A 22,804-nucleotide genomic window follows, 5' to 3' on the forward strand; every position below is an offset into this window, starting at 1 on the left:
AGTTATGAAGGGACTTTTCTTTTTTGTCTGTGTAGCTCTTTTCAGTTTATTACATGAAGGAGTTACACTAGTCCAAGCTAAAGGCAGACCCCAAATAGTTACTTCATACACACTGTGAAGTTTTTAAACTTGTGACAAAGACAGAAGGGAAATTCTACTCATTGCAAGAAAATCCTCACTTAAGCTTCAGTGAGCCACAGACACTTAGAACCCATGAACCTTCAGCTCACTGTCCTTGGCCAGTGCAGTCACTGCAAGGAACTGGCATAGGTTCTTGCACGGGTCACTCTGTAGCTTAATTAGTTCTGCATTTTCTGGATGCTCAATTCAGACAAATTTTTTCTTGAGTGCCTTCACTAGTTTCTTTCTTTCTCTCTCTTTTTTTTTTTTTTTTCAGAGTCTTGCTCTGTTGCCCAGGGTGGAGTGCAGTGACATGATAATCTTGGCTCACTGCAACCTCCTTCTCCCAGGTTCAAGGGATTCTCCTGCCTCAGCCTCCCAAGTAGCCAGGACTACAGACATGCACCACCACAACCAACCAGTTTTGGTATTTTTAGTAAAGATGGGATTTCAGCATGTTGCCCAGGCTGGTCTTGAACTCCTGACCTCATGTGATCCACCCACCTAGGCCTCCCAAAGTGCTGGGATTACAGACATGAGCCACTGTGCCTGGCCTAGTTTTTTTTTTTTATGGTAGTCATCAGCAATTCCTTGGACAGTAGTAAGGGTCTTCCTGCCATTCCTTTATCAAATTCTTGTATGGATATAATCCTCAGTGCCAGCAGGAAGCAGGTTATTGCCCTTAGTTGCATCCAGCAAAGAGGTCAAAAGAGTAGAGGTTCTGACTAGTAAACATACTATACAATTCCTCTTCCTCAGCAGAAACTGCCTACAGAGGTAGCAGTGGAAGAAGTGGAGGGAAGTGGGCAAAGGTAGAGTATGGAGCATCAGGAAGCAAGGGGGCTCAAAGGAAAAGTTGCTGAGTCCTCATCAGTGGCTCAGTGTCTGGGTTCATGAAAAGACTTGAGGTTTTGAGTTCAGTTTCTTGCTGTCCCACACTCTCTTGCCCTTCCATATTCCAACTTGAATGACTTAGCAAGAAGGCCTTCAACAGACACCAGCACCTTGATATTGGACTCATCTGCCTCCAGAACTGTGAAAAATATATTTCTTTTCTTTGAAACTACCCAGTCAGTGGTGCTCTGTTACAGCAACACAAAATGGACCAAGAATATGTTGCTAGTAAATATATAATTTTAGCCATGGGTTTTAAGATCTGGAGCGATTGGAAATATTGGACATCCCCTAGAGATTCTGTACTCAGAGCTGGATGCGGTAACTAGAGGTAATTTTCAAAGTGAATGTGCTTGAAGTTGTATGTAGTATAATCCTAACAACAGAGCAAGACCCTATCTCAAAAAAACAACAACAAGAAAGGATATTATGTAGCCTATAAAATAAATGGGTGGGCTAAAGAACCGTATTTTGAGCTACATAATGAGAAAGAGCCAAAACCAAATTGCAGAACTGGTCTGATGACAAGACACCACTGCCGTGATTGAAGAGCTCCAGATATGTTGCTTGTGCCAACGATACCATGACCATCAGATACTGGACTGATCACTACTTCGCAGTCACTGCTTTCCAGGAAGCGATCCTCCTGAAACCAACTTTTCTAGCAAACTTCGAGGCAGATGTGGCTGACTGGCAGAGCCCAGTCCACATGCCAGTGCTCTAACTGCAAGGCAGGTGGAAAAAGAGTACCTAGCACTTTCAGCTGCTGAAGGGGATGGTAGGCCCTGCATCTCTGACTCATCACCTGATGAAATTTCCTAAAGGAAAGAAAGAGGGTTAGAGTGCTATGGTCCCAGCATACATGTCGTGTCCCTACACCCATAACCGTCAAGACCATCCTTGTAAGGGACATTAATTTTGGATTAGTGCCAGTGTATCTCATAAAGCCTACTGCAAACAAGGCTTACACATTTTAACAATCTATACTTAGTCAGGATTATTGAATGAAGGTTGGTTTCAGATAGACCTAAGTTATCACCAAGAAAACTGTTGCCTGTGCCACATCAGAAAACTGGGAAATTAGGAAGCCATTTTTCCAACTGTTGGCTCCAGGAACACATTATCTTAGCCAGGACCTGGGGAACAGGAAGCCACTGCCAGAGCTGTTGGTACCAGAGATGTGACTTACTGAATCCTCACATGCGACTTCATTTTATTCCGCACTTTAGCTGAGTTGCAGATCAAGCCCCTCAGGCATGTATCTAATTGGGAAACTCAAAACACATCCAGAGACTAAGCTTCAAGAAAGTCTAAGGTCAGGGGCAGTGGCTTATACCTGTAAACCCAGTACTTTGGGAGCCCAAGTTGGGCGGATTACCTGAGATCAAGAGTTTGAGACGAACCTGACCAACATGGCAAGACCTCATCTCTACTAAAAATACAAAAATTAGCCAGGCTTAGTGCCCAGCACCTGTAATTCCAGCTATTCGGGAGGCTGAGGCAGGAGAGTCACTTGAATCTGGAAGGCAGAGGTTGTAGTAGCTGGGATTACAGGCGTGCGTCACCACACCTATCTAATTTTTGTATTTTTAGTAGAGTCAGGATTTTGCTATGTTGACCACACTGGTCTCAAATTCCTGGCCTCAAGTGATCTGCCACCTCAGCCTCCCTAAGTGCTGGAATTACAGGCATGAGCCACTGCACCCAGCTATTTTTAATAGTTAATACATTAACATGGTAAAAAAAAAAAATCAAACACTATCAAGTATACAGTGAGAATTAAAATTCCTTACCCACCTCTATTCTCTAATCCACCAGTTTTCATCCCAAGAATCATTGACTTTTACCAGTTTCTTTTTTTTTTTTTTTTTTTTTTTTTTTTTGAGACGGAGTCTTGCTCTGTCTCCCAGGCTGGAGTGCAGTGGCCGGATCTCAGCTCACTGCAAACTCTGCTTCCTGGGTTCATGCCATTCACTTTCCTCAGCCTCCCAAGTGGCTGGGACTACAGGCGCCCACCACCACGCCCGGCTAATTTTTTGTATTTTTAGCAGAGACGGGGTTTCACCGTGTTAGCCAGGATGGTCTCAATCTCCTGACCTTGTGATCTGCCTGCCTAGGCCTCCCAAAGTGCTGGGATTTCAGGCGTAAGCCACCGCACCAGGCCCAACTTTTACCAGTTTCTTTTTTATCCTTCCAAAATATAAAAAATAAAAAAAACTTTACCTATGTGTCTATAAATCCCTCCCTTTTGTTTTACGTGTATAGTGTATAAAATACCCACTGTTTACGCCAATCAACTTTTTTCTTTTTCTTTTTTTTTGAGACAGAGTCTCACTCTATCTCCCAGGCTGAAGTGCAGTGGCACAATCTTGGCTCCCTGCAACCTCCGCCTCCCGGGTTTAAGCAATTCTCCTGCCTCAGCCTCTCAGGTAGCTGGGATTACAGGTGCCCACCACCATACCCAGCTAATTTTTGTGTTTCTTTTTTTAGTAGAGACAGGGTTTCGCCATGTTGGCCAGGCTGGTCTTGAACTCCTGACCTCAGGTGATCCACCCGCCTCAGCCTCCCAAAGTGCTGGGATAACAGGTGTGAGCCACCACGCCCGGCTTACACCAACCTACTTTTGATAGCCAGTGAGAAAGATGAGTCCTAGGGAACCTAACTCCAGAACAGTCAGACAACAATAAGAAATCCATTTCTTCTTCACACAATCTTTGTTTTCAGAAAACCTTTATTTTTTAATTTACAAAATATTGCAAAATAGGCCGGGTGCGGTGGCTCAAGCCTGTAATCCCAGCACTTTGGGAGGCCGAGGCGGGCGGATCACAAGGTCAGGAGGTCGAGACCATCCTGGCTAACACAGTGAAACCCCGTCTCCACTTAAAAAATACAAAAAATTAGCCGGGCGAGATGGCGGGCGCCTGTAGTCCCAGCTACTCGGGAGGCTGAGGCAGGAGAATGGCGTGGACCCGGGAGGCGGAGCTTGCAGTGAGCTGAGATCCGGCCATTGCACTCCAGCCTGGGCGACAGAGCGAGACTCCGTCTCAAAAAAAAAAAAAAAAAAAAAAAAAAAAAAAAAAAAAAGATATTGCAAAATATTTAAACAATACAAACATACAGAAAGTAAAAAATGAAAGTGTCCTTTAAATTCATTTCTCAAAAGTAACTACTGTAAATAGTTTGCATATTTATCTATCAAACATGATCTATCTATCCAACTTCTTTTTGAGACAGATTCTCGCTCTGTCGCCCAGGCTAGAGTGCAGTGGTGCGATCTCGGCTCACTGCAAGCTCTGTCTCCCGGGTTCACGTCATTCTCCTGCCTCAGCCTCCCGAGTATCTGCGACTACAGGTGCCTGCCACCATGCCCAGCTAATTTTTTTGTATTTTTAGTAGAGACGGGGTTTCACCATGTTAGCCAGGATGGTCTCGATCTCCTGACCTCATGATCTGCCCGCCTCGGCCTCCCAAAGTGCTGGGATTACAGCGGTGAGCCACCTCACCCAGCTTTTTTATTTATTTTTATTTTATTTATTATTATTTTTTGAGACAGAGTTTTGCTCTTGTTGCCCAGGCTGGAGTGCAATGGCACAATCTCGGCTCACCAAAACCCCTGCCTCCTGGATTCAAGCAATTCTCCTGTCTCAGCCTTCCAAGTAGCTGGCATTGCAGGCATGTGCCACCACGTCCGGCTAATTTTGTATTTTTAGTAGAGACAGTGTTTCTCTATGTTGGTCAGGCTGGGCTCAAACTCCCTACCTCAGGTGATCTGCCTGCCTTGGCCTCCCAAAGTGTTACAGGCGTGAGCCACCTCACCTGGCCTCTACCCAAAATTTTCCATCTATTTATCCCCATGAGTGTATATATGTGTATAGTATTCATGGCTCTGAATTCCTTCCTTCACATCCTTACGAGTTTTTTGTTGAATTTTGGGTCTGAATTTGTCTCGCAGCCCTGTAAACTATTAAGGCCTTAAGCCACAACCTTAATTAATCCCTTAAATCTTGTATCTCTAATGAAACTCCTCCAAGCAAACAAACCTGCCTGAGCTAACTGTGTATTCCTGCTCCTTGGTGGTAGACTCTTGAAATTCAGGCTCCTTTATTTCCTCTTGGATTCTGCCAAAATTCTCTAGGCAATTTCTGTAATTTACTCCAAAAGTATTCCCTAATGCAGTGACATCCTTTGTTTTTGTCCTCCCAAACTCCTCCCTCTCTTCTGATCACAAATCTGTGCTCTCCCTGGGCCACAGGGATAGGAGCATAACCCAAGGCAGGTTAATCAGCACTTTTTCTGAGACTTTTTTTTTTGAGACGGAGTCTGACTCTGTTGTCAGGCTGGAGCGCAGTGGCACCATCTGGCTCACTGCAACGTCCGCCTCCCGGGTTCAAGTGATTCTCCTGCCTCGGCCTCCCAAGTAGCTGGGACTACAGGTGCCCACCACACCTAACTGATTTTTGTTTTTGTTTTTTTTTTTTTTTTTTTTTTTGAGACGGAGTCTTGCTCTGTCGCCCAGGCTGGAGTGCAGTGGCCAGATCTCAGCTCACTGCAAGCCCCGCCTCCCGGGTTTACGCCATTCTCCTGCTTCAGCCTCCCGAGTAGCTGGGACTACAGGGGCCTGCCACGTCGCCCGGCTCGTTTTTTGTATTTTTTAGTAGAGACGGGGTTTCACTGTGTTAGCCAGGATGGTCTCGATCTCCTGACCTCGTGATCCGCCCGTCTCAGCCTCCCAAAGTGCTGGGATTACAGGCTTGAGCCACCGCGCCCGGCCTTTTGTATTTTTAGTAGAGATGGGGTTTCACCATGTTGGCCAAGATGGAATCTGATCTCTTGACCTCATGATCCGCCTGCCTTGCCTCCCAAAGTGCTGGTATTACAGGTGTGTGCCACCGCGCCCAGCCTCCCTGAGATTTTTCAAAGCAGAGTTTGGAGAATGCTGCTCCTTTATTTCTGGTTTAAAAAAAAAATGAGGGCCAGGCACAGTGGCTCACACTTGTAATCCCAGCACTTTGGGAGGCTGAGGCAGGTGGATCATTTGAGGTCAGGAGTTCAAGACCAACCTGGTTAACATGGTGAAACCCCGTCTCCACTAAAAATACAAAAATTCGCCGGGTGTGGCAGCACACACCTGTAATCCCAGGTACTCGGGAGGCTGAGGCAGGAGAATTACTTGAATCCAGGAGGTGTTTGCACGGAGCCAAGATCACACCACTGCACTCCAGCCTGGGCAACAAAGCAAGACTCCATCTCAAAAAAAAAGTGATTATGTGCATCTGAAACTGCTGATGGTCACAGATCCACCTTCATGATGAAGTCAGATTTATCCTCCAAAGCAATTTCACTAGGTATAAATAAGCTTTTCTAACAGCTTGTTGACATATAATTCACATACTAGGAAGAAAGGCCAATCAAATTCTTTATTATAAAACACATAGGATTCATCCTTTTGCCATATAAGGTAATATTCACAGGTTTCAAGGATAGGAAGTAGATCTCTTTGGAGCCCATTATTTAGCCTACCACTTAGGATGATAATGGAACATACCCCATCGGGCTATTGTGAGCATTAGGTGAATTAACACATATAAAACTTGTATATAGGCCGGGTGCAGTGGCTCACGCCAGTAATCCCAGCACTTTGGGAGGCCAAGGCAGGCTGATCACAAGGTCGGATGTTCAAGACCAGACTGACCAATATGTTGAAATCGCGTCTCTACTGAAAATACAAAAATTAGCTGGGCATGGCAGCATGAGTCTGTAATCCCAGCTACTCGGGAGGCTGAGGCAGGAGAATTGCTTGAACCCAGGAGGTGTAGGCTGCAGCGAGTCAAGATCATGCCACTCCACTCCAGCCTGGGCGACAGAGCAAGACTCCGTCTCAAAAAAAAAAAAAAAAAAAAAAAAAACCTTCTATATAGATAGCCCTCGATAAATGTTGGCTATTGTTTTTATTATTCATTTCTATAACGCACCTTGTTTTTAGCCATCTCATGTCGGAGCATCCTTCTTTCTTTGGGGAAGGCCCTATTATATGGATCTCAACAGGATATAGAAGCCCCGTTTGAATTACTAAAGTGTAATTACTAAAGATGAGGAGAGAATGTACTTCCTTCTGTCCCCTCTCATGTAGGCCATGAGCCAATGAACAGGGGTTGGTCAATAAATTGCTCATGCCTGGGACACTGGAGTCTTACTGGACTCAGTGTGAGATTATTAAGGACTGTAACAATGATGTCAAGAGTTTAACAGCAACAAATGTCTACTGGAGGTGTCGTGATCATACTTTTCTTGTGGTGAGGTGTGATCAAGGAAGGCTATCTAGCTTCTTTTGGCCAGAAAAAATGCTTTCAATTCATTTCCCAAGGCTGCCTTTCCTGTTTTTCCCTTCCTTTCTGTGAGTTACATAATCTTCTTCTGATAAATTCCTTTTCTACCTTAGTTATCCACTTTTGGCTTCTAATGCTGCAGCCAACAATCCTGGTTGGCATTCTATTGGGATTCTATTGGTCCGCTATTTGTATCCGTTAATTAACTATTACTGTTTGACTTTTGGATGATGTGTCCTGAAAGTAAGACTTTGTGGACTTGATTAGAACAATTTCATGCCATTGAAAAATGCAAGAAAGAGTTAACTGATTATGTCACTTACAGTAAGAAACCAAAAATTCCGGTTTAGATTTTCCAGTTCAAAGCAAATATTAAAATTGAGAACTATTGTGAAATGTGGCAGAAAGCCATTCTGCCTGTATCCAGCAACCTGGCACTGCAGAACACCAGATTCAGACATGTATTAATTTCAACAAATGGTGCAGGGACAATTGGATATCCACACATAAAAGAATGAAGTTTGGGCCAGGCACGATGGCTCACGCCTGTAATCCCAGCACTTTGGGAGGCCGAGGCAGGTGGATAACAAGGTCAAGAGATCAAGACCATCCTGGCTAACACAGTGAAACTCCATCTCTACTAAAAAAATACAAAATAAAATTAGCCAGGTATGGTGGCAGGCACCTGTAGACCCAGCTACTTGGGAGGCTGAGGCAGGAGAATGGCGTGAACCTGGGAGGCGGAGCTTGCAGTGAGGCGAGATAGTGCCACTGCACTCCAGCCTGGGAGACAGAGTGAGACTCCGTCTCAAAAAAAAAAAAAAAGGGAAGAAGAAGAAGGAAGTTGGACCTCCAGGCCAGACGCAGTGTCTCATGCCTATAATCCCAGCATCCTGGGAGGCCAAGGTGGGTGGATCACCTAAGGTCAGAAGTTAGAGACCAACCTGGCCAACATAGCAAAACCCTGTCTCTACAAAAATACAAAAAAAAAAAAAAAAAAAAAATTAGGCATGGTGGCACGTGCCTGTAGTCCCAGCTATTCGGGAGGCTGAGGCATGAGAATCTCTTGAACCTGGGAGGCCGAGGTTGCAATGAACCAAGATCGTGCCACTGCACTCCAGCCTGGGCGATAGAGTGAGACTTTGTCTATTCTACCTTACATCATACATGAAAATTAACTCAAAATGGATAACAGACCTGGATATAAAACTAAAACTATAAAACTCCTAGAAGAAAACATAGGCAGCCTAGGCAACATAATGAGATCCCTTCTCTGCAAAAATTTAAAAGGAAATTTTTAAATTTTTAAATTTCCTGAGTGTGGTGGCCCACATCTGTAGTTCCAACTACTTGGGAGGCTGAGGTGGGAGAATGGCTTGAGGCCAGGAGGTTGAAGCTGCAGTGAGCCATGATCACAACACTGCACTTCAGCCTGTGTAACAGAGCAAGACTTTGTCTAAAAAAAAAAGGGCGGTGGCAGGGTGGCAGGGCAGAAAAGAAAAAGTAAGTAAGTTGGGGTGTCTCAAAATTAAAAATTTTTTGCCATACATGATACCACAAGAAAGCAAAAAGAAGAAAACTCACCAAATGGGAGATAATAGTTGCAAAATCATATATCCAAGAATGGACTTGTTCAGAATACGGAAAGTACTTTTACCACGCAATGATAAAAAGACATATAGCTCAATTAAAAATCGGGGAAAGGCTTTGGGAGGCCAAAGTGGGAGGATTGCTTGAGTCCAGGAGTTTGAGACCAGCCTGGGCAACATAGCAAGACCTCATCTCTACAAAAAATTTAAAAATTAGCTAGACATGGTGACATGTGCCCCTAGCCTTAGCTAGTTGGGAAGCTGAGACAGGAGGATACCTTGAGCCCAGGAGTTCAAAGTTACAGTGGGCTAAGATCACGCTGCTACACTGCAGCCTGGGTAACACAGTGAGACTGTATCTCTAAAAAAAAAAAAAAAATGGCCGGGCAGGTGGCTCACATCTATAATCCCAGCACTTTGGGAAGTTGAGGCAGGTGGATCATCTGATGTCAGGAGTTCAAGACCAACCTGGCCAAAAAGGCAAAACCCCGTCTCTACTAAAAATACAAAAAAATTAGCCAGGTGTGGTGGTGCATGCCTGTAATCCCAGCTACTTGGGAGGCTGAGGTGGGAGAATCGCTTGAACCCAGGAGGCAGAGGTTGCAGCGAGCCAAGTTCGGGCCATTACACTCCATCCTGGGAAACAAAGCAAGACTCCGTCTCAAAAAAAAAAAAAGGCAAAGAATTTGAACAGACATTTGTACAAAGAAAATATATCAATGGCCGATAAGCACATGAAAAGATATTCAACATCATTCATCATTGGTTATTAGAGAAATGCAAATCAAAACCACAATGAGATGCCACTTCACACCACTGACTTCTGGGGAAGGAAGAGGGTATAGGACATTGAGTTCAACCAATGATTGATACCCAGCCAACAGCCAATGATTCAATCAATCATGCTTACATAATGAAGCCCCAGTAAAAACTCTGGACAGGCTGGGCATGGTGGCTCATGCCTGTAACTCCAGCACTTTGGGAGGCCGAGGGGGGAAGATCACGAGGTCAGGAGATTGAGACCATCCTGGCCAACATGGTGAAACCCCGTCTCTACTAAAACAAAAAAATTAGCCAGGCATGGTGGCAAGTGCCTGTAGTCCCAGCTACTCGGAAAGCTGAGGCAGGGGAATCACTTGAACCCAGGAGGTGGAGGTTGCAGTGAGCCAAGATTGTTCCACTGCACTGCAGCTTGGTGACAGCAAGACTGTCTCAAAAAAAACAAAAAAGACAAAAAAACAAAACAAAAAAAACACACACACACACAAAAAACTCTGGACAATAAGGCTTGGTGGAATTTCCTGGTTGGTAAACAGATCAATGTGTCATGAGGCTGATATTCCCTGATTCCACAGGGAGAAGGCATTCCTCGAAGTTCTGCTCTTGAAACTCTCCCAGATCTTACTTTGTCTCCTCATTTGGCTGGTCCTGACTTGTATTCTTTATAATAAAGCTGTGATTGTAAGTATATCACTTTCCTGAGTTCTGTGAGTCATTCTAGTGAATTATCAAACCTGAATGGGTCTGGGAACCCCCAGATTTGTAGCCAGTTGGTCAGAAATGTGGGTAGCCTGGGGATGCCTGATGTGTGGCTGGCATCCAAAATGAGGGCAGTCTTACTGGGGACCCTGACCTACAATTTGTGGGTTCTGTGCTAACTTCAAGTGATTAGTGCCAGAATTCTACTGTAGTACACCAGTTGGTATAAGAATATTAACTTCTGCGGCAAAAGATGTAATTTAGTTAAGGATCTTGAGATGGAGAGTTCATCCTGAATTATCCGAGTGAGTCTTAAATACAATCAAAATTTGCTTATGAGGGAGGCAGAGGGAGACTTGATACAGACAGAGGAGGAAGAGGCAACGTGACCACAGAGGCACTGAGGAAGAGGCAACGTGACTACCATCTGTGGCTGAACAACTAAGTTGTGTGGAACTCAATGCTGGATCCTTGCCAATCAGGATAGAGTAACAGCTCTAGTGTCTGAATAGCAATTGCCATCATCATTCCCCACCCCCACCCATAGTTGCTTATCCATTACTCCCTGCCAAAACCACTCCTTCGGTGTCCTGACACAGTTCATCTCTGTCCTTGCCCCTACTTTTTCCTCTTGCATCTACTGGTAGCTTCTCTCTCTATTCCCCTTCTAAATTCCTCTTGATCTCTTCTCTCGTCTAGATGCAACTATCGCATAGCTTCTGCTTACTATCTTTTCTTTCTGTGTCTCTACTGCTATTTCATTCACAGTCAATACCTTAAAAAGGATATGTTTAGTTTGGTCAAGCACTTTCTTTTGTTTTTTAAAATGAGGTCTCACTCCGTCACCCAATTGTGATGAATTGTGAGTGCAGAGTCGCAATCACAATTCACTGCAACCTCTGCCTCCTGGGCTCTTGGTGGAGCCATGTTGCCCAGGCTGGTCTTGAACTCCTGGGCCCAAGCGACCCGCCCACCTCAGCCTCCCAAAGTGCTGGGATTGCAGTCGTGAGCCACCACACCCAGCCTCTCAAGCACTTTCTGATATGGTGTCCTTGTTGGTTAGAACACTCATTCTAGACCACCTTATGGTGTTTAGATTCCCTTTAATGAATTCAAAAGAGTTATGTAATAGTTACTTATTTTAAAATGTTGATGTTTACAATATGCTGGAAATTCCATTCTTTGTAATATTTAATCTTAAGGTTGAAAAATTTAAATGTCGGCCGGGCACGGTGGCTCACGCCTATAATCGCAGCACTTTGGGAAGCCGAGGCGGGCGGATCATGAGGTCAGGAGATCGAGACCATCCTGGCTAACATGGTGAAACCCTGTCTCTACTGAAAATACAAAAAATTAAAAAATTAGCCAGGCGTGGTGGCAGGCACCTGTAGTCCCAGCTACTTGGGAGGCTGAAGCAGGAGAACGGCATGAACCCAGGAGACAGAACTTGCAGTGAGCCGAGATTGTGCCACTGCACTCCAGCCTGGGCGACAGAGCGAGATTCAGTCTCAAAAAAACAAAAAACAAACAAAAAAAAAAAGAAAAGAAAAATTTAAATGTCAACTTAAAAATATGCAAGAGAGTACACAATTTTTCAGAATTGTTTTAGAGGATATGCAACTAAAACAGTTGGCTCCTGGCCCAACCTCTTTCTTTGCTAGAGTGAAAAATGAGGAGCAGGCCAGGTGCAGTGGCGCGCACCTGTAATCCCAGCACTTTTTGGGGCCAAAGCGGGTGGATCACTTGAGATCAGGAGTTCATGAAGAGCCTGGCCAACATGGAGAAACCCTGTCTCTACTAAAAACGCAAAAACTGGCCGGGCATGGTGGCTCCCGCCTGTCATCCCAGCACTTTGGGAGGCCGAGGCAGGCAGATCATGAGGTCAGGAGATCGAGACCATCCTAGCTACTCGGTGAAACCTCGTCTCTACTAAAAAATACAAAAAATTAGCCGGGCGTGGTGGTGAGAGCCTATAGTCCCAGCTATTCAGGAGGCTGAGGCAGGAGAATGGCGTGAACCTGGGAGGCGGAGCTTGCAGTGAGCCAAGATTGCACCACTGTACTCCAGCCTGGGCAACAGAGCGAGACTCTGTCTCAAAAAAAATAAAAATAAAATAAAAAATAAATAAATAAAAATAAAAATGCAAAGATTAGCCAAGTGTGGTGGTGCATGCCTATAATCCCAGCTACTTGGGAGGCTGAGGCAGGAGAATTGCTTGAACCCCGTAGGTAGAGGTTGCAGTGAGCCAAGATTGCACCACTCACTGCACTCCAGCCTGGGTGACAGAGCGAGACTCCGTCTCAAAAAAAAAAAAAAAAAAAATGGGGAGCAAATATTACAGCAAATAATGGGGACAGAAATACTTTGAGCTGCAAAGCAAAATAAAACTAGCCCGGGGGAGGTGGCTCACGCCTGTAATTCCAGCACTTTTGGAGGCTGAGGTGGGTGGATCACCTGAGGTCAGGAGTTCGAGACCAGCTTGGCCAACATGGCAAAACCCCAACTCTACTAAAAGTACAAAAATTAGCCGGGTGTGGTGGTATGTGCCTGTAATCCCAGCTACTTGGGAGGCTAAGGCAGGAGAATCGCTTGAACCTGGGAGGCAAAGGTTGCAGTGAGTCGACATTGCACCATTGCACTCCAGTCTGGGTGACAGAGTGAGTGAGACTCCATCTCAAAAAAAAAAAAAAAAAGGTAAAGGAAAACTAACTGAATACAAGCACCAGCACTGGGGGAAACATTCTGACTTTATTCATAAGAAGAGTTATGCTAAACATTTGAAATGCAGTATCTTGGTTAATTCTGGCAACCTGTGATGCAGGTTCATTTTACAGGTGAGGAAACTGAGGCTTAGAGATGTTGTGACTAGACTAGGGTTACACAATGTTGGCCATAACAGAGCTGAAATTTGAACATGCATCTGCCTTATCCCATGTCTGTGTTTTAACTGTATCATTGTGCTATTTGGCAGAGAGAAGAGAGGCCTCCCTGTCTCTCATCTCTGGGACTGGCAGTGGCCACACCAGTGGCAGCCAGCAGCAGCGGCAGGCAGATCCACACCAGCAGAGAGCAGGCTGAGCAATAGCTCTGGAGTGATGGCAAGAAGACCCAAGGCACTGTGGTACCTGTTGTCAACACTCAGATTCTGTAACCTGTATCAGAGGAAGATGGAGTGACCTCTGGTGGCCTAAGAAAAGCCACCATGCCCTTACCATGTGGAGAGCTAGGAAGGGAGGTCTCTACTGTCTTGTCCTGTCTTAGTGGGTACAATCGTGGATTGTCAGGAAAAGGTGGCTGGCAGGGGGAGCAGTTGCTACTACCTCATTGTTCTGCCTTTGCTCTGTGATCCTTTGACACTCATGGCATTCAGCTATACCTCTCTTTTTCTACCTTTAATTTGTCATCCTCTGCCAACTTTCTATTCACTCTCCCTCAAAAGTAACACAGTATATTGGCTAAGTTCATGGACTCCAAACTTGGACTTTTTTTTTTTTCTTTTTTTTGAAACAGAGTCTCATTCTGTCGCCTAACCTGGAGTGCAATAGCGCAATCTCGGCTCACTGCAACCTCCCTCCACCTTCCGGGTTCAAGCGATTCTCCTGCTTCAGCCTCCCTAGTACCTAGGACTACAGGCACGCGCCACAACACCCGGTTAATGTTTTATTTTTAGTAGAGATAGGGTTTCACCATATTGGCCAAGCTGGTCTCGAACTCCTGACCTCAGGTGATCCATCCGCCTTGACCTCCCAAAGTGCTGGGATTACAGGTGTGAGCCACCATGCCCTGCCCAAACTTGGACTTTTTGAATCCTCACCCCATTCCTTACTACTGTATAGTCTTGGATGAGTTACAGAAACTCCCTATTCCTTAGTTTCCTCTTTTAAATTCTACCATGCAAATCTGCATGACTCTGATCCATTCTTTTTAATAGCTGGATAAAATATATCATAATTCATGAAATCACTACTCGAATAATGAATATTCTCTTTAATCTCAGTGTTTAGCTTCCGCGAACGATAGCTAATAAACATGCTTATAGATATATTCCAGTGCTTTTCTTTTATAGGATACCTGCCCTGAAGTGGGATTCGTAGATGAAAGGATATATTTTTATTTTTACTAACTGATGCTAGAATGTACTCCCAAAAGACTGTAACAGTTTACAGCAATATATAATAAGATCTCTTTTTGTGCAATTTCACCAGCAATAAATGTTATCTGAACTTTTAAACTTTCACAGGCTGATAAGTAAAAACGATGTTTCATTGTTACTTTAACTTGCATTTAGTCCCCTTCTTGTCAGTTTGTAGGCATTCCTTCTGTGATAAATGTTAACAGTCTGTTCTCTCTATTGCTTTTTTCTTTTTTTTTTTTTTTTTTTTTTTTTGAGATGGAGTCTTGCTCTGTCATCGGGCCGGAGTGCAGTTGGCGCGGTCTTAGCTCACTGCAACCTCTGCCTCCTGGGTTCAAGGGATTCTTGTGCCTCAGCCTCCTGAGTAGCTGGGATTACAGGCACCTGCCACTGCACCCAGCTAATTTTTGTATTTTTAGTGGAGACGAGGTTTCACCATGTTGGCCAGGATGGTCTCGATCTCCTGACCTCGTGATCTGCCTGCCTCAGCCTCCCAAAGTGCTGGGATTACAAGCGTGAGCCACCACACCTGGCCTCTATTGCATTTTTACCTCAGATATGTTGTTTGTTTACAAACTTATTTAAAAGGTTTTATTTCATCAAGTACAGTTGGTGCTTAAAAAACGAGAACATTAGGAGTGCCAATCCCCCATGCAGTTGAAAATTCAAATTTAACTTCTGACTGTCCAAAGCCTTAACTGCTATTAGCCTACAGTTGATGGAAGCCTTACCAATATCTTAAATGCTGATTAATACATATTAATACATATTTTGTATGTTATATGTATACTGTATTCTTTTTTTTTTTTTTCCTGAGATGGAGTTTCACTCTTGTTACCCAGGCTAGAGTGCAATGGCGCAATCTCTGGCTCACTGCAATCTCCGCCTCCAGGGTTCAAGCGATTCACCTGCCGCAGCCTCCTGAGTAGCTGGGATTCCAGGCATGCGCCACTACGTCCGGCTAATTTTTGTATTTTTAATAGAGATGGGGTTTCACCATGTTGGTCAGGCTGGTCTCAAACTCCTGACCTTGTGATTTGCCCGCCTTGGCCTCCAAAGTGCTGGGATTACAGGCGTGAGCCACCACGCCTGGCCTATCTACTGTATTCTTACAATAAAGTAAGCTAGAGAAAAGAAAATGTTATTAAGAAAATTCTGGGCCAGGCTCAGTGGCTCAGGCCTATAATCCCAGCACTTTGGGAGGCCGAGGCAGGTGGATCACCTGAGGTTGGGAGTTCGAGACCAGCCTGACCAACATGCAGAAACCCCGTCTCTACTAAAAATACAAAAATTAGCCAGGCGTGGTGGCACGTGCCTGTAATCCCAGCCACTCGGGAGGCTGAGGCAGGAGAATCACTGGAATCCAGGAAGCACGGGTTTTGGTGAGCTGAGATCATGCCATTGCACTCCAGCCTGGGCAACAAGAGCGAAACTCCATGAAAGAAAGAAAGAGGGAGGGAGGGAGGGAGGGAGGGAGGGAGGGAGGGAGGAAGGAAGGAAGGAAGGAAGGAAGGAAGGAAGGAAGGAAGGAAGGAAGGAAGGAAGGAAGGAAGGAAGGAAGGAAAGAGAAAATTATGGATAGGAGCAGTGGCTTGCACCTGTAAGCCCAGCACTTTGGGAGGCCAAGGCAGGCAGATCGTCTGAGGTTGGAAGTTCGAGACCAGCCTGACCAACATGCAGAAACCCCATCTCTAAAAATTAGCCGGGCGTGGTGGTGCATGCCTGTAATCCCAGCTGCTCAGGAGGCTGAGGCAGGAGAATCACTTGAACCTGGGAGGTGGAGGTTCTAGTGAGCCAAGATCATGTCACTGCACTCTAGCCTGGGCAACAAGAGCAAAACTCCATCTCAAAAAAAAAAAAAAGAAAAAGAAAAAGAAAAGGAAATAATGAGGAAAAAATGCATTTACTATACATTAAGTGGAAGTGGATCATCATAAAGATTTTCATCTTCATCATTTTCATGTTGAAAGGCTGAAGAGAAAGAGGAGGAGTTGGTATTACTATTCAAGGGTGGCAGAGGGAGAAGAGATGGAGGAGGTAGAAGGGGAGGCAGGAGATGCAAGCACACCCATTGTAACTTTCTGGAAATACATTTTAATATATGTCTGTCTTAGTTTTTTGCTTTTCATTTCTCTGACATTGTTTCTATATGATACCAATCCTTTTTCCACCATTTGCTTTCATTTCAGTGACCATATTATGGAAGAGTCCATGTCGCAAAAGTTCTAGCTATTCAGAAGGCTGGGGCCAGAGAATCCCTTCAGGAGGCCAGGAGTTTGAGATTGCAGTGAGCTCTGATTGTGCCACTGCACTCCATGATAGAGTAAGGTCCTGTTTCTAAAAGTAAAAAAAAATACATACACACAGAAACAAACAAACCCAGAAGCCAAAGGCAGTCTCCCTTCTTCCAGACTGTCTGATGTCCATCTAATGTCAACTTGTTTTCTGGTTTTCTTCCTTTTTTTTTTTTTTTTTTTTTTTTTTGAGATAGCGTTTCACTCTTATTGCCCAGGCTGGAGTGCAACGGCGTGATCTCTGCTCACTGCAACCTCTGCCTCCTGAGTTCAAGTGATTCTCCTGCCTCAGCCTCCCGAGTAGCTGGGATTACAGGCATGCACCACCATGCCTGGCTAATTTTTGTATTTTTAGTAGAGATGGGTTTTCACCATGTTGGTCAGGCTGGTCTCAAACTCCTGACCTCAGGTGATCTGCCCTCCTTGGCCTCCCAAAGTGCTGGGATTACAGGCATGAGCCACCATGCCCAGCCCTGGAATTACTTCTTCTATATCCTCTTCTTCTTCTTTATTTATTTATTTTTTTTTTTTGAAATGGAGTCTTGCTCTGTTGCCCAGGCTGGAGTGCAGTGGTGCAATCTCAGCTCACTGCAACCTCCGCCTCCCAGGTTCAAGTGATTCTCCTGCCTCAGCCTCCCGAGTAACTGGGACTACAGGCACCTGCCACCACACCCAGCTAATTTTTGTATTTTTTTTTTTTTTTTTTTTTTTTTTTTTTTTTTTTTTTTTTTTTGGTAAAGCCGGGATTTCACCATATTGGCCAGGCTGGTCTCCAACTCCTGACCTTGTGATCCACCTGCCTCGGCCTCCCAAAGTGCTGGGGTTACAGGCATGAGCCAGTGTGCCTGGCCTTCTTTGTCTTCTTTCTCATTGTCTAGCACTGGTTCAGAAGCACTCATCTCCATCAAATCTCCTGTTAATTCCTCTGGTATGGTGTCTATTAGCTTTTGAATTTCTCCAAGATCTATATCTTGAAATCCTTTACCTTTCATCTTTTTTTGCCATATGCACAATTTCTTTCATTATTTCCTTGATTGTTTCTGTTATAAATCCCATAAAGTCATGCAGAACATCTTGAGACAGTTCTTTTCCAGCAGGAATTTACTGTTTCATGATGACTTTCATGTTTTATTCTGTAATAACGATGGTATCTTCAATGGTGGGATCCTTCCAGACTTTCATGATGTTCTCTCTAGCCGTGTTCTCTTCCACAGCATTGGCAATACTTTCCATAGAGTACTACTTGTAATGAGCCCTCAGGGTCCTCATGACCCCCTGATCTAAAAGCTGAATTGCAGACATTATGCTTTAGGGCAAATAGACTGCCTGGACCCCTTTGGTGTTGAACTCATGGGATTCTGGGTGGCCATGAGCATTGTCCAACATGAAAAGAATTTTAAAAGGCAGTCCCTTGCTGGCAAATTACTTCCTGACTTCAGGACAAAGCATCAATGGAATCAATCTAGAAAAAGGGTTCTTGTATAACCAAAAGACTGGCAGCTGGTGTTTACTTTTTCCCTTCAAGGCGTGGGGATTAGCAGCTTTATAGATAAGGGCGGTCCTGATCATAAACCCAGAAGTGTTTGCACAAAACAGTAGGGTTAGCCTATCTCTTCCTGCCTTAAATCAGACAGGCACAGTGGCTTACACCTGTAATCTCAACACTTCGGGAGGCCGAGGTGGAAGGATCGCTTGAGCCCAGGAGTTCAAGACCAGCCTAGGCAACACAGGGGGACTTTGTCTCTATAAATTTTTTTTTTTTTTTTTTTTTTTTTTTTTTTTTTTTTTTTGAGACAGAGCCTTGCTCTGTCACCCAGGCTGGAGTGCAGTGGCGTGATCTCGGCTCACTGCAAGCTCCACCTCCCAGGTTCACACCATTCTCCTGCCTCAGCCTCCCCAGCAGCTGGGACTACAGGCGTAGCTGCCATGCCAGGCTAATTTTTTTGTATTTTTTAGTAGGGATGGGGATTCACTGTGTTAGCCAGGATGGTCTCAATCTCCTGACCTCATGATCCGCCCACCTTGGCCTCCCAAAGTGCTGGGATTACAGGTGTGAGCCACTGCGCCCGGCTGCCTCTATAAATTTTTTAACATAAAATTTTTTAAAAAAGATATTTCACAAAAAGTATAAGGGGCTGCGCGTGGTGGCTCACGCCTATAATCTCAGCACTTCGGGAGGCCGAGGTGGGCAGATCACCTGAAGTCAGGAGTTTGAGACCAGACTGGCCAGCACAGTGAAACGCAGTCTCTACTAAAAATACAAAAATTAGCTGGGCGTGGTGTCACGTACCTGTAGTCCCAGCTACTGGGGAAGCTGAGGCAGGAGAATCACTTGAAGCTGGCTGAGGTTGCAGTGAACTAGATCGCACCACCGCACTCCAGCGTCCAGCCTGGGCAACAGAGGGAGACTCTGTCTCAAAAAAAAAAAAAAAAAAAAAAAGGCCAGGCGCAGTGGCTCAAGCCTATAATCCCAGCACTTTGGGAGGCCGAGACGGGTGGATCACGAGGTCAGGAGATCGAGACCATCCTGGCTAACACGGTGAAACCCCGTCTCTACTAAAAAAAATACAAAAAACTAGCAGGGCGAGGTGGCGGGCGCCTGTAGTCCCAGCTACTCGGGAGGCTGAGGCAGGAGAATGGCATAAACCAGGGAGGCGGAGCTTGCAGTGAGCTGAGATCCGGCCACTGCACTCCAGCCTGGGCGACAGAGCGAGACTCCCGTCTCAAAACAACAACAACAACAAAAACCAAGACCCCCAGCAAAGCACAGAAGGGGCTGGACTCTGAGAGGAGCACATCGGTTAGGAATACACAGGCATCCAGACTTCGAGAGGAACACACTGGCACTCACATGCCAGCAGGCCACTGACCGGTGGAACATTGTGGAGTTTGGCTGGGGCAGTGGGAGGAGAGCCCGGGACGAGTGACCCCACTCCAGGGGAAAACCAATCTCCCTTCTGACTCCCACATCTGTTAAGAGCTAGTTCCACTCAGTAAAACTCTGTACTCCTTCTCCAAGCCCATGTGTGATCTGATTCCTTTGGTACACCAAGGCAACAAACTCTGGGATACAGAAAGCCCTCTGTCCTTGCAACCAAGTAGAGGGTCTAATTGAGCTGGTTAACACAAGCCACCTATAGACTAAAAGACTAAAAGAGCACCCTGTAACACAACTAAAAGAGCACCCTGTAACACAACTAAAAGAGCACCCTGTAACACAAGCTCACTGGGGCTTCAGCTGTAAACATTCACTCCTAGACACCGCAGTGGGATCGGAGCCCCGCAGCCTCCCCGTCTGTATGCTCCCCTAGAGGTCTGAACAGCGGGGCATTGAAGAAATGAGCCACACCCCCATCACAGGCGCTGTGAAGAGGGACAAGGGAACTTTTCCCGATTAATTTGTATCTGTAAGTTTTGATACATTTTAACTTTTTATAATAGATTTTTGTATATTTTATGATAGTAAATGATAAAGTAGGCTAGTTTTGACACATTTTACGCATTCATGACATACCCAATGTTTTCTTATTTTTTGATATTTCTAAACTTGTTCATCCGTAAGCTTTTTCAAATTGTCACAAATGTCTAAAAAATTTTCCAATATGTTTATTTTTTTAAAATCTCAAATAAGTTGATCCATGCAGTCGAAACCTGTGTTGCTCAAGAGTTAACTGAAGTTCTTTTTTTTCTTTTTTTTTTTTCTTGAGGCGGAGTCTCGCTCTGTTGCCCAGGCTGGAGGGCAGTGTCATGATCTCAGCTCACCACAACCTCCACCTCCTGGGTTCAAGCCATTCTCGGTCCTCAGCCTCCCGAGTAGCTGGGACTACAGGCACACACCATCATTCTGGGCTAATTTTTGTAATTTTAGTAGAGACGGGGTTTCCTCATGTTGGCCAGGCTGGTCTCAAACTCCTGACCAAAGGTAATCCACTGGCCTCGGCCTCCCAAAGTGCTGGGATTACAGGCTTGAGCCACCACTCCCGGCCCTGAGGTTCTTTCTTTTATAACAGCTGGGTTTGCTGCTGCGGTTAGGAAGGTCTACTTCATACCTACATTGTACATGTGGTCTCTTCTATTTTATTCTAAGATTTTTGTTCTTTAATTTTATGTTTTCATTTAAATGTAAACGTTTAAACCATCTTTTGTTTTGTTTTGTTTTGAAACTGAGTCTCCCTCTGTTGCCCAGGCCGGAGTGCAATGGCATGATCTCGCTCACGGCAACCTCCGTCTCCCGGTTCAAGCCATTCTCGGTCCTCAACCTCCCAAGTAGCTGGAACTATAGGTGTGCGCCACCACATCCAGCTAATTTTTGTATTTTTATTAGAGACGGGGTTTCACCATGTTGGTCAGGCTGGTCTCGAACTCCTGACCTCAGGTAATCTGCCCACCTTGGCCTCCCAAAGTGCTGGGATTACAGGCATTAGTCACCGCACCTGGCCTAAACCATCTTTTGAAATGATATGACATAGGGGTCAAATTATCTTTCATAATTATTTTTCTTTCATATGGAGAAACAGTTCAATATCATTTACTAAATGAACCACTTTTTTGCCTGGCTTATAACAAATAACACTATTTTCACATGCTGAACTTTCTTCCATACCAGGATCTAGTTCTAGATTTTCTTTTCTTTCTTTTTTTTTTTTTTTTTTTTCTTTTGAGACAGGGTCTCATTCTGTTGCCCGGGCTGGAGTTCAGTGGCACGATCTGGGCTCACTGCAACCTCTGCCTCCCAGATTCAAGGGATTCTTCTGCCTCAGCCTCCCAAGTAGCTGGGACTACAGACATGCCACGACGCCCGGCTAATTTTTGTATTTTTTGGTAGAGACAGTGTTTCACCCTATTGGCCAGGCTGGTCTCAAACTCCTGATCTCAAGTGATCTGCCTGCCTTAGCCTCCCAAAGTGCTGGGATTACAGGCATGAGCCACTGTGCCCAGCCTCTAGATTGTCTATTATTTTTCCAGTATTCTATTCCTACTGCCAATGTTATACCAATTTGATTAAAGTAGGTTTATGAATGTTCTGGTATCTGGTTAAGCAAGTAGCTCCCCTTCACTGTACTCCATGTTCATACTTACCTAGTTTATTCTAGGATATAAATTCTTCCATATGGATTTAAGATTATTTAACGATTTCTTAAAAACTGCCTGCCTGGCCAGGTGTGGTGGCTCACGCCTGTAATCCCAGCACTTTGGTAAGCTGAGGCAGGTGGATCACTTGAGGTCAGGAGTTCAAGGTCAGGAGCTTGAGACCAGCCTGGCCAACATGGAGAAATCCCATCTCTACTAAAAATACAAAAATTAGCCTGCCATGGTGGTGGATGCCTGCAATCCCAGCTACTTGGGAGGCTGAGGCAGGAGAATCGCTTGAACAGAGGCGGAGGTTGCCGTGAGCTGAGATTGCATCACTGCACTCCAGCCTAGGTGACAAAGCAAGACTCCGTCTCAAACAAACAAACAAACAAAAAACCTGCCTGTCGGAATTCTAATTGGAATTACATTAAATATAAATACTTTTAAATATTTTTGTTGTTACAACGTTAAGTTTTCTTATCCAAAAACAAATAACTTTCTACTTGTCTAGCTTTGAACTTTATGTTGTTCAGTAACATTTTTATTATATTCTTCATATACATCCTGTGACTTTGTTCAGCTCATTTATAGGTATTTGAAAAAAACTGTTTACCAGGCATGGTGGCTAACACTTGTAATCCCAGCACTTTGGGGGCTGCTGAGGCAAGAGGATTGCTTGAGGGCAGGAGTTGGAGACCAGCCTGGGCAACATAGCCAGATCCTGTCTCTACAGTTTTGTCTGTCTGTATTTATTTATTTATTTATTTATTTATTTATTTATTTAATTTTTCTCTGTCGCCCAGGCTGGAATGCAGTCGCGAGATCTCGGCTTGCTGCAATCTGCCTCCGGGGCTCAAGTGATCCTCCCACCTAAGCCTCCCAAGTAGCTAGCACTCT

At 44.8% G+C, this 22,804-nt stretch overlaps 1 pseudogene; it reads right to left on the reverse strand.

Annotated features, from left to right (window-relative positions):
• Window positions 1–204: 204 nt before the first annotated feature.
• Window positions 205–856, reverse strand: LOC115892365 (annotated as a pseudogene).
• Window positions 857–22,804: the final 21,948 nt, after the last annotated feature.

The sequence above is a fragment of the Rhinopithecus roxellana genome, chromosome 12 (genome assembly GCF_007565055.1).
Source record: "Rhinopithecus roxellana isolate Shanxi Qingling chromosome 12, ASM756505v1, whole genome shotgun sequence".
Taxonomy (NCBI): domain Eukaryota; kingdom Metazoa; phylum Chordata; class Mammalia; order Primates; family Cercopithecidae; genus Rhinopithecus; species Rhinopithecus roxellana.